At 40.0% G+C, this 14,223-nt stretch overlaps 1 pseudogene; it reads left to right on the top strand.

Moving 5' to 3' along the window:
• The first annotated feature begins 1,066 nt into the window (after window positions 1–1,066).
• LOC101093775 lies at window positions 1,067–9,858 on the top strand (annotated as a pseudogene).
• The last annotated feature ends 4,365 nt before the right edge of the window (window positions 9,859–14,223 follow it).

The following is a 14,223-nucleotide window of genomic DNA, read 5'->3' on the forward strand; positions in this document are numbered from 1 at the left end:
AATAGAGACGATTTAGGGTGATTAGATCTGCAAACTGACAGTTTGAAGGAATGGTCAGAGAGGAGAGTGAAGAGAAATGAGTGCCTGAGATCCTGAATTAGCAATCAGATCAAGAAAGAATAACCTCTGAGACGAGCTACCATTTATTTCAGGGTGTGCCATATACCAGTCACTTTCTAGGAACCTTCTCTAAGCCTTCCGACAACGTTGTGATTTATGTATGCAATATTGTGGTTTATAAGAAATATATTTTTGGTCATTCAAATGATCAAAATATAATATTCCTTATGTATTTGGTTCTTGTCCAGGGTTTCTGGCTTATAGCTCCTAAACCCCTTGAAATTTCCTGTGATAAGGGCAACAAAGTTATCTTTTTTATGTTAATGAGGTGACTTTTGGAAAGGATGGGGGTTGGGGCTGGTTGCCAGGAGAACCAAGCATGTGACTGGAGGGGTGGAACTTTCAGTTTTACCCCCAGATGGGGCGGTGGGGGTGGGGAATGGGAAAGGGACTGGAGATTGAATCAGCCAATGACCAATGACTTAGTCGTGACTATGTAATGAAGCCCCCATAAAAACCCAAAGGACCAGATTAGGAGAGCTTCCAGGTTGGTGAACATGGAAGGAGGGGGGTTTGGAGAGAGTGGTGTCCTGGAGAGGGCATGGGAGCTCCGCCCTCTTTCCTCACACCTCACCCTGTGCATCTTTTCATGTGGCTGTTGATTCATATTCTTTATCATATCCTTTAATAAACTGCAAACCTAAGTAAATGGTGTTTCCCTGAGTTCTGTGAGCCACTCTAGCATATGAGTCGAACCTGGGGAAGAGATTGTTGGAACCTCCAATCTGCAGCTGGTAGGTCAGAAGCCCAGGTAAAACCTGGGGCTTGCAGCGGGAGTCTGAAGTGGGGTTGGAGGCAGTCTTGTAGGACTGAACCCTTGACCTGTGGGTCTGATGCTATCTCTGGGTAGATGGTGTTAGAATTCAGGTGAATCCTTGGATACCCTGCTGGTGTCCGAGAATTGCTTGGGGTTGTATGTGTGGGAACTCCCACCTCCCTTTCCACCATGTTGGATTGGGTAAGAAAACCTAAAAGACGGCATTACCATTCTTGTTTTATGGGTGAGGAAACTGAGGCTCAGATGTTTAGGTCATCCGTCTGCCTCCTTTGCATCTTAGTTCTCAGAATATGGACCACCACTTAACTGGTTTCACAAGCCAAAGTGCTCTGAGTTGGCATTGATGTACTTCCCTGATCCAATGTATCATGACAACGTAAATGATTTTAGTTCTTAAGTATCCCCTAGATTCTGTTCACTCTTTCTATTCATGTCATCACTAGCTCTTGTATGAATCACGGCACTGGCCTTCTACCCGGGTACCGGTGTCCTTGCTGTCCCCTGATGTGTTCATGCTTGGGACTGATCATGTCCTACAGCCCCATGCCACTCAGAAGGAGGGCAAACCTCTTAACCGTGGTCACAGGTGCCTCTCCATTGTTCAGACCTCTCCATGGGCCCCTCTTCTCTGCTCCGTAGTGTGCACACTCACTCTCCCAGGCTGGACATGGTCCATCCCAGCACTGTGCCCTTGCCTGGGATGCTGGCTTTTCCTCATTTCGCCCTCTTATCCTTCTCATCTCTGCTCCAGCGTTCCCCCTAAGGCAAGCCTTCTCTGACCTTTGCAAGAAAGACACATCCTCCTGGTGGATGCCCTCACAGTTCCAGGGAACCTTCCTTCCCAACACTTATAACAGTTGCTATAACTTGGGTAACAGGTATGCTGGTGTCTGTCTCTGCCTCCAAAGTGTAAAGCCAGGAAGGCAGGGCTGGTATCTGAGTTCCTAGAGCCTAGCATGCTAAGGGAGATATTGCTGAGTTTGTGGGTGACTTGGTCAAGGCATCGCAGCTAGGAAGTGACAGACTGGGGATTTAAACTCATTTCTTTCTGACTCTAAAGACTTTGCACTTAATACCACTCACTTTAGGGCAGTGTCATTCTAGCAGTAGGACTGATAAGTATACTTTATACTAAGATCAAACATATTTTCGTTCCATCAGATAAAGTTTGATAAAAATGGATTATTAAGAACAGACTTGATAAGCCGAGCTGCCTGCCCAAGGTTTGGGGATTTTGCATCAAAGAGAAATGTAATGAAAATGGATCAACCTGGGCTGATGGGAGGGGGTGGGGGCTGGAGGGTGAAGGAGAGTGGCTCCTTCTATAGTGCCCTTGACCCTTGCCTTTTCTGCATTCTACGTGGAGCTCCCTGCCCTGAGTGCAGTGAGATAATGATGAATGATCTCTGTTGGATTGTGTGTGTTGGCTTATGTATGAGTGAAGCAGTTTCTTTGAATCAATGAAGTTGCGCAATTGAGGAATTGGTAGAAAATTTCCAAGTATGCCATCATACTTTGTCTTAAGCACCGCCCCCCTGCCCCAGAAACCACATCGTCTTGAACTTACTTTTATTTACTGGTACTGATGGCTATGGGATGGAGGAGAGGGAGAGAGGAGCCAACACTTAGCTCCTGGTTTCAGTTCTGCTACAAATGAGCAAATGGAATTTGATCAATCCCCTTATAACCTCTCTGGGCCTCAGTTTCCTCATCTGAAAAAAACAGAGTGAATAAGCAGGCCTGAGTTCCTTTCAAATCGGACACTCCATTCTCTGTCTTCCTACTGTTGAAATACTTATGGAAACCATTGTTCTCTCACTCTCTCCTTCGGACATTATGACTTCTGTGTTGTCTTTTGGTGTCATCGCCCACCTAAATGACCCCTCACGGAAATGAAATCTTTAATCATTTCCACCGGGTAAGTGCAAAGGCTGAAGGGAAGCACTAGCTGTCAATAGCTCTGCGGATGGCAAATTAATTCAGGGAGATAGGATCCATGCAAACACGTGCTTAGACAGCCATAATTTGCCTTTCATTTTCCTTTGCAACTTAGAAGAAAGTGAATAATTTCCAATGAGCCTCTCATTTGAACATATTGAAAAAACATGTCATTAGCAAAAGGAGCATTTAGTTGCTTGATTACCATATTTCTCCAAGTATGAGGGACAGTCATTTTTTCAGTTGGAGATAATTAGCTGAGCAGAAAGATGCAAAATCTCAGGGGCAGCAAAATCCTTGTATGTCTTCTATGAGGGTGGAGACAGCAAAGTGAGAAAAGGGAGAGCTTATGAGGCCATTAAACACCTAGGGATGTGGTCAGCCGTATCTCCTATGGATAGCCAGATAGAAGTCTCTAAAACTGTGGATGGAAATATGTTTATAGGGTCTCATTAGCCCAAGAAAAGTGCAAAACAGAAAGGACTAAAAACAATGTAAATTTTTAAAATTCAGTGTTTGATTTGCTTATCTGCTTCTGATGCTTTCTTGTCATCACAGTTACATTTTCCTTCTTCCTGTCTATGGCCACCTGGCTTATGAGCTACAAGGGTGACCTGGGCAAGTTGCTTCAATTCTCTATATTTTGAGTTTATACACTTTGGGGAAATAATCCTGGATTTTCAAATCTGAGATAATATTGTTCAGATCTAAGATCATTGGTTACATACGGGCTTTGGAAAACTCACCAGCCACCATGACTGAGGGCAACTGTTTCTTGGGGTTTGCCTGGTACCAACAGGGTGGACTGGAGAGCAGTGTCAGAGGAGGGGATGTTAGGATTTTCATAGATTCTTTTTTTTTTTTCTCCAGAAAGAAAACATTGCACTTGTATTTGAAGACACCTCTCTGGACAGGCATATGGAAATCCTAAGGTTGTCAGAGCTTTGTGCTTATTCTAGAGTAGTGCTTTAAGATTTTGGGAAGTGCCACGGTTTTCCATTACAGATTTTAGGCAACAGGCTGGTCATGGCGTCCCTAACATGCAAGAATCTTGTCAATGACGGGGCATGGAAGACTGGGATCACATCTTCTTTCCCTTCAGGCTGGGCAGTCCCAGGAGGGCAATGTGAAAAATTTAATTGGAACATATATCAGTGGTAATAAGGAATCAATCTCTTAAAGGTTTCCTAGGAGAGTCCCTGACAATTTATAAAAGAAACAGCATTGATTAAATGACTCTGATGCGTCCTTCTCCATGGAGACAACTCAGGTCAGTAGGCTACTTAGGACCTCATGTTCCCCTTTGCCAATAACCCCCACTCATAGAATTTATTTAGGGAGTAGCTCATGCTATTTAACTCAATATTTTGATTAGCAGGGCTAGCATTCATGGAATATCAATATAAATTGCACTATCATACCAGACTTTATTTAACAATTATCTGCTCTAATTCAATTTTTCTTTAAGAACAGAATTTTTTTTTTATAACTAAGTTTATCATTAGGACCATGAACATTTTACAGTGCTGGAAAAACCTATTTGAATTTCTTTTCATTTAAAACCTGTAGCCTTTTATATAAGCCAATGTTCATAAATATTGTACTTTCCCACTCTAGAAAAATTGGTGTTTAGAGCAAAGTATGAACAAAAAGCCATCTGTTACCCCAACTCCAAAGATTAAACAATACTGTTAATCTCTTAGTCTAATTCTGGTCCTTTTTGCTGCACCTGTATTTCATATAGTTTCATCACATGTCACAAAAATTGTATATATATTACATAAAAAAATTTTTTTAATGTTCATTTATTTTTGAGAGAGAGAGAGACACACAGAGTGCAAGCTGTGGAGGGCAGAGAGAGAGGGAGACACAGAGTCAGAAGCTGGCTCCAGGCTCTGAGCTGACAGCAGAGAGCCTGATGTCATATCATGGCATGAACCATGAGATCATGACCTAAGCCAAAGTCAGATGCTTAACTGACTGAGCCACCCAGGTGTCCCTATATTACATTAAAATAACACATTTGATTATTATAAATGAAATACATGTTTCATATGTACAAATAGAACACATAAAAAAACATAAAAAGGAAAACTAAGGTCACTTAGAATCTTCCCAGATAATCACCATTAAAATTTTGGTGTATTTTCTCAGAATATTCTTTTCTAGGCCTTTTCTTTTTTTTCTTCCTATTGAATTCTTCAAAAATACAGAAAAGACAGAGACTAAGATAACCGACACCCACGTATCCAACATCAAAGTATCAAAAATATGAATATTTTTCTACATATAGTTCAGATTCTTTTACTTATTTTTTGTTATCCAGTGCCCCTCTTCTTCCCCCCCCTTCTTTTTGGCAAAATGGAACATTACAGATACAGCTGATGCTCCCTGTGCTCATTTTTATCTTTTCAAGATTTATCCATATTGAAATGTGAAACTCTAGTCTATTTAATTTCACTGCTGACTAATATGCTACCAAATGGACATATCTACACTATTGCCATATGCGTTCCCATGTAGGTCTCTTGAAAAGCATCTCTTAACATGTGTGGCATTGCTAATATGTGGGGCAGGCTTGTGTCCAACTTTACCAGACATTGACAAATTGTTTAAAGTGGTCATAATAATTTGTATTCCCATAAGCGACATTGGACAGCTCGTTTTGTTTTTGGCTTCACTTGGTATTGCTAAGCTTTAAAGTGTTTGCTAATCTTAAGAGCGTAACATGGCTTCTTTCATTGTATGTTGCCTATACCTTATTATTGGTGATACATGTGACTTTTATTTGTAAGTCACAACTGGTGTGGATTTGCTTTTCAGTTCAACTCATTTATTGAGTACTCATCAAGTTCAGGGTTTTCTGAGGTTGCTAAGCAGGGCTGCTGCCAAGCCTGGCCGCTCAGATCTACCTTCTTCAGCCCTCCACCACCATCAGTATTGCTGTCTTCTGGTTCTAGAGTTCTCCTTCTTCCCCTTCTCCTCCCTGGGAAGGTTCTGGCTATAGAAATCAGCTGCAGTAACAGGAAGGATTCTATTAAAGCAACTCTCATCATCTTCTTACCTACTAATCATGCTGACCATAAAATATACTTAAATTAATTATACAAGTTATACATGAAACCAGAGCATATACATGCAATACCAGAGCATATGGAAAGTGCAAATCCTCTTACAATCTTGTCCCCCTTATCCAATAAATAACCACTTGTAGATAACCTGTGCTTTTTCCTTCCTATTTGTGTTTATGCACCAATACAATGAATGTTATTGAACCTGTCTCTTGGGTTCATAAAATTTTTTTAACTTAATATGATCTGTCACCATCTGTGCAGTATTCTATAGTATGGAAGCACCATAACTAACCAAATTCTGCTAATTATGGGCTAAATTTAGGCTGCTTCCAGTTTTCCATTTGTAAACAATGTTGGGGAAAACATTCCTGCAAATGTCTTTGGACATCTTTGGACATTTGCCTCAGGAGAAAATTTCTAGAAGTGCTTTTTACATACCAATTTTTTGAGTTCCTGATAAATTGGTGACTTCTTGGTAGGTTTTGCACGTAGTACGTCAATTCTGTGAACTTTATGTTTTGTGTAAAATGGTGGAAATAATAGTAACTGCCTGATAGGGTAGTTGTTTTTTTTTTAAGTTTACTTATTTATTTTGAGAGAGAGAGAGAGAGAGAGTGAGAATGTGCACATGCAACCAGGGAAGAGGCAGTGAGAGAGAGAAAGGGATAGAGAGAATCCCAAGCAGGCTGTGTGCTGTCATCACAGAGCCCAACTTGGGGCTTGATGCCATGAACAGTGAAATCATGACCTGAGCCAAAATCAAGAATTGCCCACTTAACCAACTGAGCCACCCAGGGGCCCCAATGATAAGGTAGTTTTGAGGACTGAATGAGATAATGTATATAAAGTTTGTACACAGAGTTTGGACCATAGTAGAGGTTCAATCAATGTCTGTTTTTCACCTCTTTCTCAGCAAAAAGGAAGTATCAAAAACGGAAATGAAACACATTTCCACTCATATCAGATTTTGGTCTAGAGCTGGAATTGTTCTCCAATATCTCTAACAGATTCCTATGGAAAGAAAGATATATTGTCCATTCAGAATGTAAAAAGAAGGGTAATAGAGGGAAAAATTCTTCAGTCATCTTTGTGAAAAGCCATCATGTGGACTGTATTTATCAAATGGTAAAGTGAGGCAGAAAGGCAGCTCTTGATAATTCTTGCTTTCTTGCCATCAGTTTCCCACTGCTTTTATTCTCTTGTCTGGGAATAATTGTAATGATTGTAACAATTATAAAAAATAACAAAAACAGTTATTCCAGAATTCCAGAGTTTCTGGAATGCACTGACTCTAGTAAGGAGGAAACAGAGATGGTTAATTTTTCCCTTTATCCTTCAAAGTTGCTCTGGGGTTCATTCTTATCCATCCTTTAGATAAAGAATTTGGCATCCTATGTATTTTTTTAAACAACTTTAGGGTTTAAGAAATCCTATCCCATTTAATTTCAAAATTTTAAAATCTCATCCAATTTAAAACCTATTCTTCCTTGCATATTTTAATGTTTAGAAAAAATCAATGAGAAATGCTAAAATTCAACGGATAATTTTAAGTGGCATCATAAAAACTATGTAAATATTCCAAAAGAAGTCAGAAAAAAGGAACAGGGACAAAAAGCTGAGAGGACAAACAGAAAACCAACAAAATTGCAAAGCAAATAATGAAATGATGGACCTAAATCCAATCACATCATTCAGTCACCAGTAAGTCAATATTTAATAACATTAAATGTTAATAAGCTACACACTCCAATTAATATGTAAAGATTGCTACTTGGTTAAAAAAAAAACAACAAAGCTCAAAAACCCAATTATAGGCTGTCTATAAGAGATTCACTTCAAATATAAAACTATAGATAGATTTAAATAAATATACTTTAAAAATATACTATGTAAACAAAATGATAGAAGTAGCTGGAGTAGCTATATTAATATTGGACAATATGTGTTATAAGTCAAAAAGAAAAAGAAGGATCTTTCCTGATAATAAAAGAATCAATTCACCAGGAAGCACAAACATTAAAAAAAATATAAGTACCTAATAACAGAGCTTTAATCTACATGAAGCAAAATAAGTAGTAATAGATAATCCACAATTTTTATTGGTAATTTGAATACTCATCTCTCAAGCAATTGATAGATCAACTAGACAAAATTTAGCCAAGTTAATTTATAGAAGACTATACTCAACAACCACAGAATACACATATTTTTCAAGTGTATATTGTATTCACCAGCATATGGTAAATCACAGTCTGGGTCATTAAAAAAAATTCAATAGTTTAAATCAAATTGAAACCACACACAGTATGTTCCCTGACCACAATAAAATTAAAATAGAAATCAGCAATAAGATATGTAGGAAAGTTTCGACTATTTGGAGATTAGACATAATCCACGGAGCAAAGAGAAAAATCACAGGAGAAAATAGAAAACATTGTATATGAATAGCAATAAAAATAAAACATATCAATATTTGTAGAATACAGCTGTAGGAGTGCTTAGAGGGAAAGTTATAGCTCTATATGCTAATATCAGGAAAAGGGAAGGATCTCAACTCAATGGCCTGAAGAATATAGGGGAATCAAAAAAAGGCAAAGAAAACCCAAAGGAAATAGTATAAAGGAAATTATAAAGATAAAAGTGCAGAGATTGGATAAATGAAAACAGAAAAGAGAGAAAACTAACAAAACAAAAGCTGGCTCTTTGAGAAGATTGTAATTAATAAACCACTAGCTACTCTGATCATGAAAAAAAGAGGAGAAAACACTAGTTCTCAATATCAGAAGCGAAAGAGGGATTATCACTACAGATCCTATAGACATGAGGAGGATAAGAAAGTATCAAGAACAACTTTAGAAGTTGAGGCCCTGCCTTTCCACTCTGGCTGCTGCTCATAAACCGATTTCCAGCAACAAGTGCTTTGGAGGATTGCAGAAAGTTTTTGAACATGACAGTGTTGAACTGAACTGCAAAATGAAATTTGCTATCTACTTACCACCAAAGGCAGAAACTGGAAAATGCCTTGCACTGTATTGGCTGTCTGGTTTCACTGGCACAGAACAAAATGTTATATCAAACTCTGGTTCTCATCAAGCTGCCTCAGAATATAGCCTTGTAATCACTCCAGATACCAGCCCTCATGGCTGCAATATTAAAGGAGGAGATGAGAACTGGGACTTTGGCCCAGGTGCAGGGTTTTATGTGGATGCCATAAAGATCCTTGGAAAACTAACTACAGAATGTACTCTTATGTAACTGAAGAGCTTCTCCAACTCATAAATGCCCATTTTCCGGTGGACCTCCAAAGGATGCCTATTTTTGGCCACTCCATGGGAGGCCACAGAGCTTTGATTTGTGCTTTGAAGAATCCTGGAAAATACAAATCTGTATCAGCATTTGCTCCAATTTGTAACCCAGTGCTCTGTCCTTGGGGCAAAAAAAAAAAAAAAAAAAAAAAAAAAAAAAAACCCTTTAGTGGATATTTGGGAACAGATCAAAGTAAATGGAAGGTTTATGATGCTACCCATCTTGTGAAATCCTATCTGGGTTCTCAGCTGGACATACTAATTGATCAAGGAAAAGATGACCAGTTCCTTTCAGGTGGACAGTTACTACTTGGCAACTTTATAGCTGCCAGTACAGAAAAGAATTTCCCCTGTTTTTAGATTACAAGAGGGTTATGTAGAGTAGATTACAGCTACTACTTCATTGCAACCTTCATTACTGATCACATCAGACATCATGCAAAATACCTGAATGCATGAAAAACTTCAGATAAGAGAATTTGTTCAGGATTATAAAATTGTAATAAACAGTACTGCAGGGAAAGAGGATTTCAACACATTGGATTTCAGAGTGCTAAAAATACATCATTCCATAGTTGAATCACTTTCTGAGTAAATATATAAAACCAGGAGAAAAAAAAGAGACTATTATGAACAACTTTAAGGGGACAAATTCAACAGTGTGGATGAAATGAACACAGCTTATACATGAAATGAATACAGCTTATAACAAGTGACACAGGATCTAGCAGAAAAATTGGTAAAAGCTTCTGCTAATCTAAAGATACATTAAATCAGTGAATATGCAAGCCACAGACTGGGAGATTTATAAATGCATTTTCTGGGGTGTCTGGGTGGCTCAGTCGGTTAAGCGTCCGACTTCGGCTCAGGTCACGATCTCGCGGTATGTGAGTTCGAGCCCCGCGTCCGGCTCTGTGCTGACTGCTCAGAGCCTGGAGCCTGTTTCAGATTCTGTGTCTCCCTCTCTCTCTGACCCTCCCCCGTTCATGCTCTGTCTCTCTCTGTCTCAAAAATAAATAAATGTTAAAAAATTTTTTTTAAATAAAAACTAAATGCATTTTCTGACCAAAGACAAGATTTGAAGGTATATAAAGATTTTTTTTACAACCTGACCATAAAAACATAAAAGAACAGCAACAACAAAAATGACTCTCCGGGAGAAGGAAAGATTTCAGGATACACTTCACAAGGATGATACACAGATGGGAAAGAGTACCCAGCATGATTACTCATCAAGGAAATACAAATTAAACCACAACAAGGTACCACTCCACACCCACCAAAATGGGTGTTTGGGAAGATTAAGCAGTAGTGTTGGTAAGAATGTGGAGTGACCAAAACTCTCCCATATTGCTGGTAGGAATACAAAGTACAATGACTTTGGAAAATTTCTGGAGTTTCCTTATAAAACTAAACACACACTTACTCTATGCATCCAGTAACTTCACTGGTAAGTATTTACTCAAGGTTAAGGAAAATGTATATTTAAAAAAACAAACTTGGTAGGGGTGCCTGGGCGGCTCAGTCGGTTGGGCGTCCGACTTCAGCCCAGGTCATGATCTCATGGCTCGTGGGTTCAAGCCCCATATTAGACTCTGTACTGACAGCTCAGAGCCTGGAGACTGCTTCAGATTCTGTGTCTCTCTCTCTCTGTCTCTCTGTTCATCTCCTGCTTATGCTCTGTCCCTTTCAAAAATAAATAAATGTTAAAAAAATTTTTAAAAACAAACCTGGTAGGAGAACATAATAGCTTTATTTTTACAGCCAAAACTGGACACAGTTCTGGTGTCTATAAACATGAGAATGCATAAGCAAATATATTCATTCATTTGTGGAATAGTACCCAGCAATACAAGCAAAAGAACTCTTGACATGTACAGCAATAGGGTTGAATATCAAAAACATTTTGCTGAAATGAAGAGTCATTACTATATAATTTTTTAACTAAATGATTTAATTTACATGGACTTCTAAAATTTGGCAAACCCAATCTATCCTTGGCTTGAAAAAAATCTCAGAGTATATGGGTGGCAATTGCCTGAGGAAGGACATAAAGGGACTTTAGGGGTTATGGTAATGTTCTGTATTTGATAAGAATTTTAGGTTATACATATTATACTTTGTCAAAACTCAGCGAATACATACTTAAGATTTGTAATTTCATCATATGTAAACTTTTTATCAAAAACTGTACTGAATTCCAGTTAATGCATGCTGAGCTGTTTAGACAATGTATATTGATGTCTGCAACTGACTTTGAAATGCGTAAAAACCAATATGGAGTAATGAACGGCTAGAAAGATGGATAGATATGTGATACAGCAAGGATCTAGGTGGTGGGCATACAGGTGTTCTCTAACATTTTTTTTCAACCTTTGCTGTGTGTCTGAACAGTTTCATAAAAAAATAAAGGCCCCAAACCTCTTCATCCCTCCCCCTCTTTGTGACAGCCTCAGCCTGAGAAATCTGCAGTGGGGAAAGGGGAGGAAGGCAGTGCGTTTGGTGTCTGTCTGTCCACCTCATATAGCCTCTTAGTAATGGCTTCAGGCTTTTCTAGGGTTGACTAAGAGGAGAGGAGGCAGGAGAAACAAGAGGGTCGTACTGAATAGGTCAGTTGCACTTGTCATCCTCTTCTCAGGGGACCTGTTTGTGGGTTCCACAGAGATTTCTCTAGTAGGAATCTCTGGCTGCGGTTTGCTAACTTAGGCAATATCGTCTGGATGGCCACTTGGAACGCCCCTACGATCTACCTCTGGTGGCCTCTTCCCACAGAGATTGCCTCACCCCCGGGAGGAAGGTTTTGGGGGCAGTCTCTTTTAATCTCTCTGGCTGGTTCTCTATTGTGGAGTCCATATTTGGCCTTGGGAAAACACATGCGCACCTTTGTCCAGCCTAACTTGAAGTATGGGCCCCTCCCATTTCAGTTATTTCTTCTTTCTGTCCCCTTCCTCAAGTCCAACCTTCTTGCCCTTGGACTTGATTCAGATGTGAATGGCAATCCCTGAGTTCTTCCAATTTCAGGAGCACTTGTCGGTCTCTGAGTGGGTGTGTGAGGTTCCTTTTCACAAGCTCACTTGCCTTAAAATGAGGGGAGAGCGTTTCCCAGCCTATGGGAGCGGTGTGAGGAGAAGGTACATACAGCATGTACCCCTTTTAGAGAAGTCCTCCGTCTAGCCCCCCAGGGACATTTTAGTCTTTTAAAATAAAGCTTGGGAGTGAATAATAGTCTACGCTTGTAAAACTGCCTCTTGACTTTACCCTTTGCAAGTTTTGCCTAGAAGGTCTAGTACCTGACTTTAAACCAGAGGGTTCTTGACAACTGTTGTTTGGTACTTAAGCTTTGGCTCCAATGCAAAACTTGGGGAAGATAGAAAGTTTCCATTATCCTGTAACAACAGCTCATCTGTTTCCCTTCGCTGTCTCCTGTGTAGGAGAATATTTATGAGGTACAGATGTTTGCAGGAAAGGACCCTAATGTGGAAAGGAGTCTCACAGAACTAATCCCACCTCTTTTCCTCACAGAAGAAACTCAGAGATATCAAGCTTTGCCTGGGGAAACACAACTAGGTAACAGGAGAGATTAATTTCTGGTTCACTGCTCAGAAATCGGCTTTCATAGTTTCCCCTCTGCCAGGGAGATAAGAATTAAAGGCAGCAATTTTCTTCCCATTTCTGAGCCTGGGCTCCACTGCTCCACATCTTTGGCTGTGAGTGGCTGAGAGCACAGTACCGTCTCTAACGGCCCTGGCGGGACCCCCAGGCCACCTGAAACCCTCTGCACTATGCATCGCTCAAGCTGTTGCCCCTAGAAAAGACAGCTGGCCCGAAGGGCGTCTTTTGGCTTTGTGAGTCAGCTGAAAGGAGACCCGGGGCTCTGAACTAGGACCGAAGATAAAGTAGAGGAGTGGAGCCTTGGAATTTCTCTGATTACCTTTTGAATAACTCTGTTTGTGGCTGACCATGAACTCTGTGCCTCCATTCTATGTTGGAATGCTTTTTATTGTCTGTATTTTAGGATGGGCCCCTTTGCTCCTGGCCTTTCTTCCGGAGGGCAGGGCAGAACTGGTACTTGCTCTCCAGGGGTGGGAGCTGGTGGAGTCAGGTGGTTAAGGGAGTGATCTGAAGGCAGAGTAGCGATTTAAGCAAAGGCCTTAATGCTTTGGTCTGAACTTTGTGTTAATCTTGCTCACCAGGGCTGTGGTTGTCTTAGGGCCGTCCATATAGTGTGGCCTCAGAGGGAAAGAAACTAGATTATTCTCTCCAGCACTCCTTGTGTGTGGACTCTAGGCTAGGAATTTTCAGGTCATGATTTCACTTCAGACTCATGAGAGCCTTGGAACTCTATTTCCCTTTCACAGATGAGAAAGGAGTTAAGTACTTATCCAAGAGTCACACAAGTCAGAGGTAGAGGGGTCAAGTCTTTTAAGGAATTCATGAGAACTCCCCACAGGAATCCAGAGACAAAAACTATAGCATTGATCTCATATTAAAGTAATCAAATTGACATTTAATGGAAAGCAATGGATTGCCTCCTGTAACCCCAGGAAGAGCCACTTGACTATAGCTAATCAGTGATATAAATGCCTCTGTCAAAGGAATATGTGATGAGAATTCACAGGCAGCAACGGAACATGGGAATGTGGGAAAGAGAGGAATTCGACTCAGAGGGTATTGAAGAATTCTCCTGGTGCACCCCAACCCTGGCATTGGGGTGGGGGAGTCAGAGAGATGTTGGTCAAAGGGCACAAACTTACAACTCGAAGTTGAGTACTTTCTGGAGATCTAATGCACAGCATAGTGATTGTAGTCAACAATATTCTATACTTCAAAGTTGCTAAGACACTAGATCTTATGTGTTCTCACCCCCAAAAATAAATGATAATTATATGATGCGGTAGAATGGTTAATTAACGCTACAGTGGTAATCATCTTGCAATATATAAATACTCAAATGAACAAGTGGTACGCCTTAAACTTCCACAATGTTTTATGTCAGTTATATCTCAAT

The sequence above is a fragment of the Felis catus genome, chromosome B3, assembly GCF_018350175.1.
Source record: "Felis catus isolate Fca126 chromosome B3, F.catus_Fca126_mat1.0, whole genome shotgun sequence".
Lineage (NCBI taxonomy): Eukaryota > Metazoa > Chordata > Mammalia > Carnivora > Felidae > Felis > Felis catus.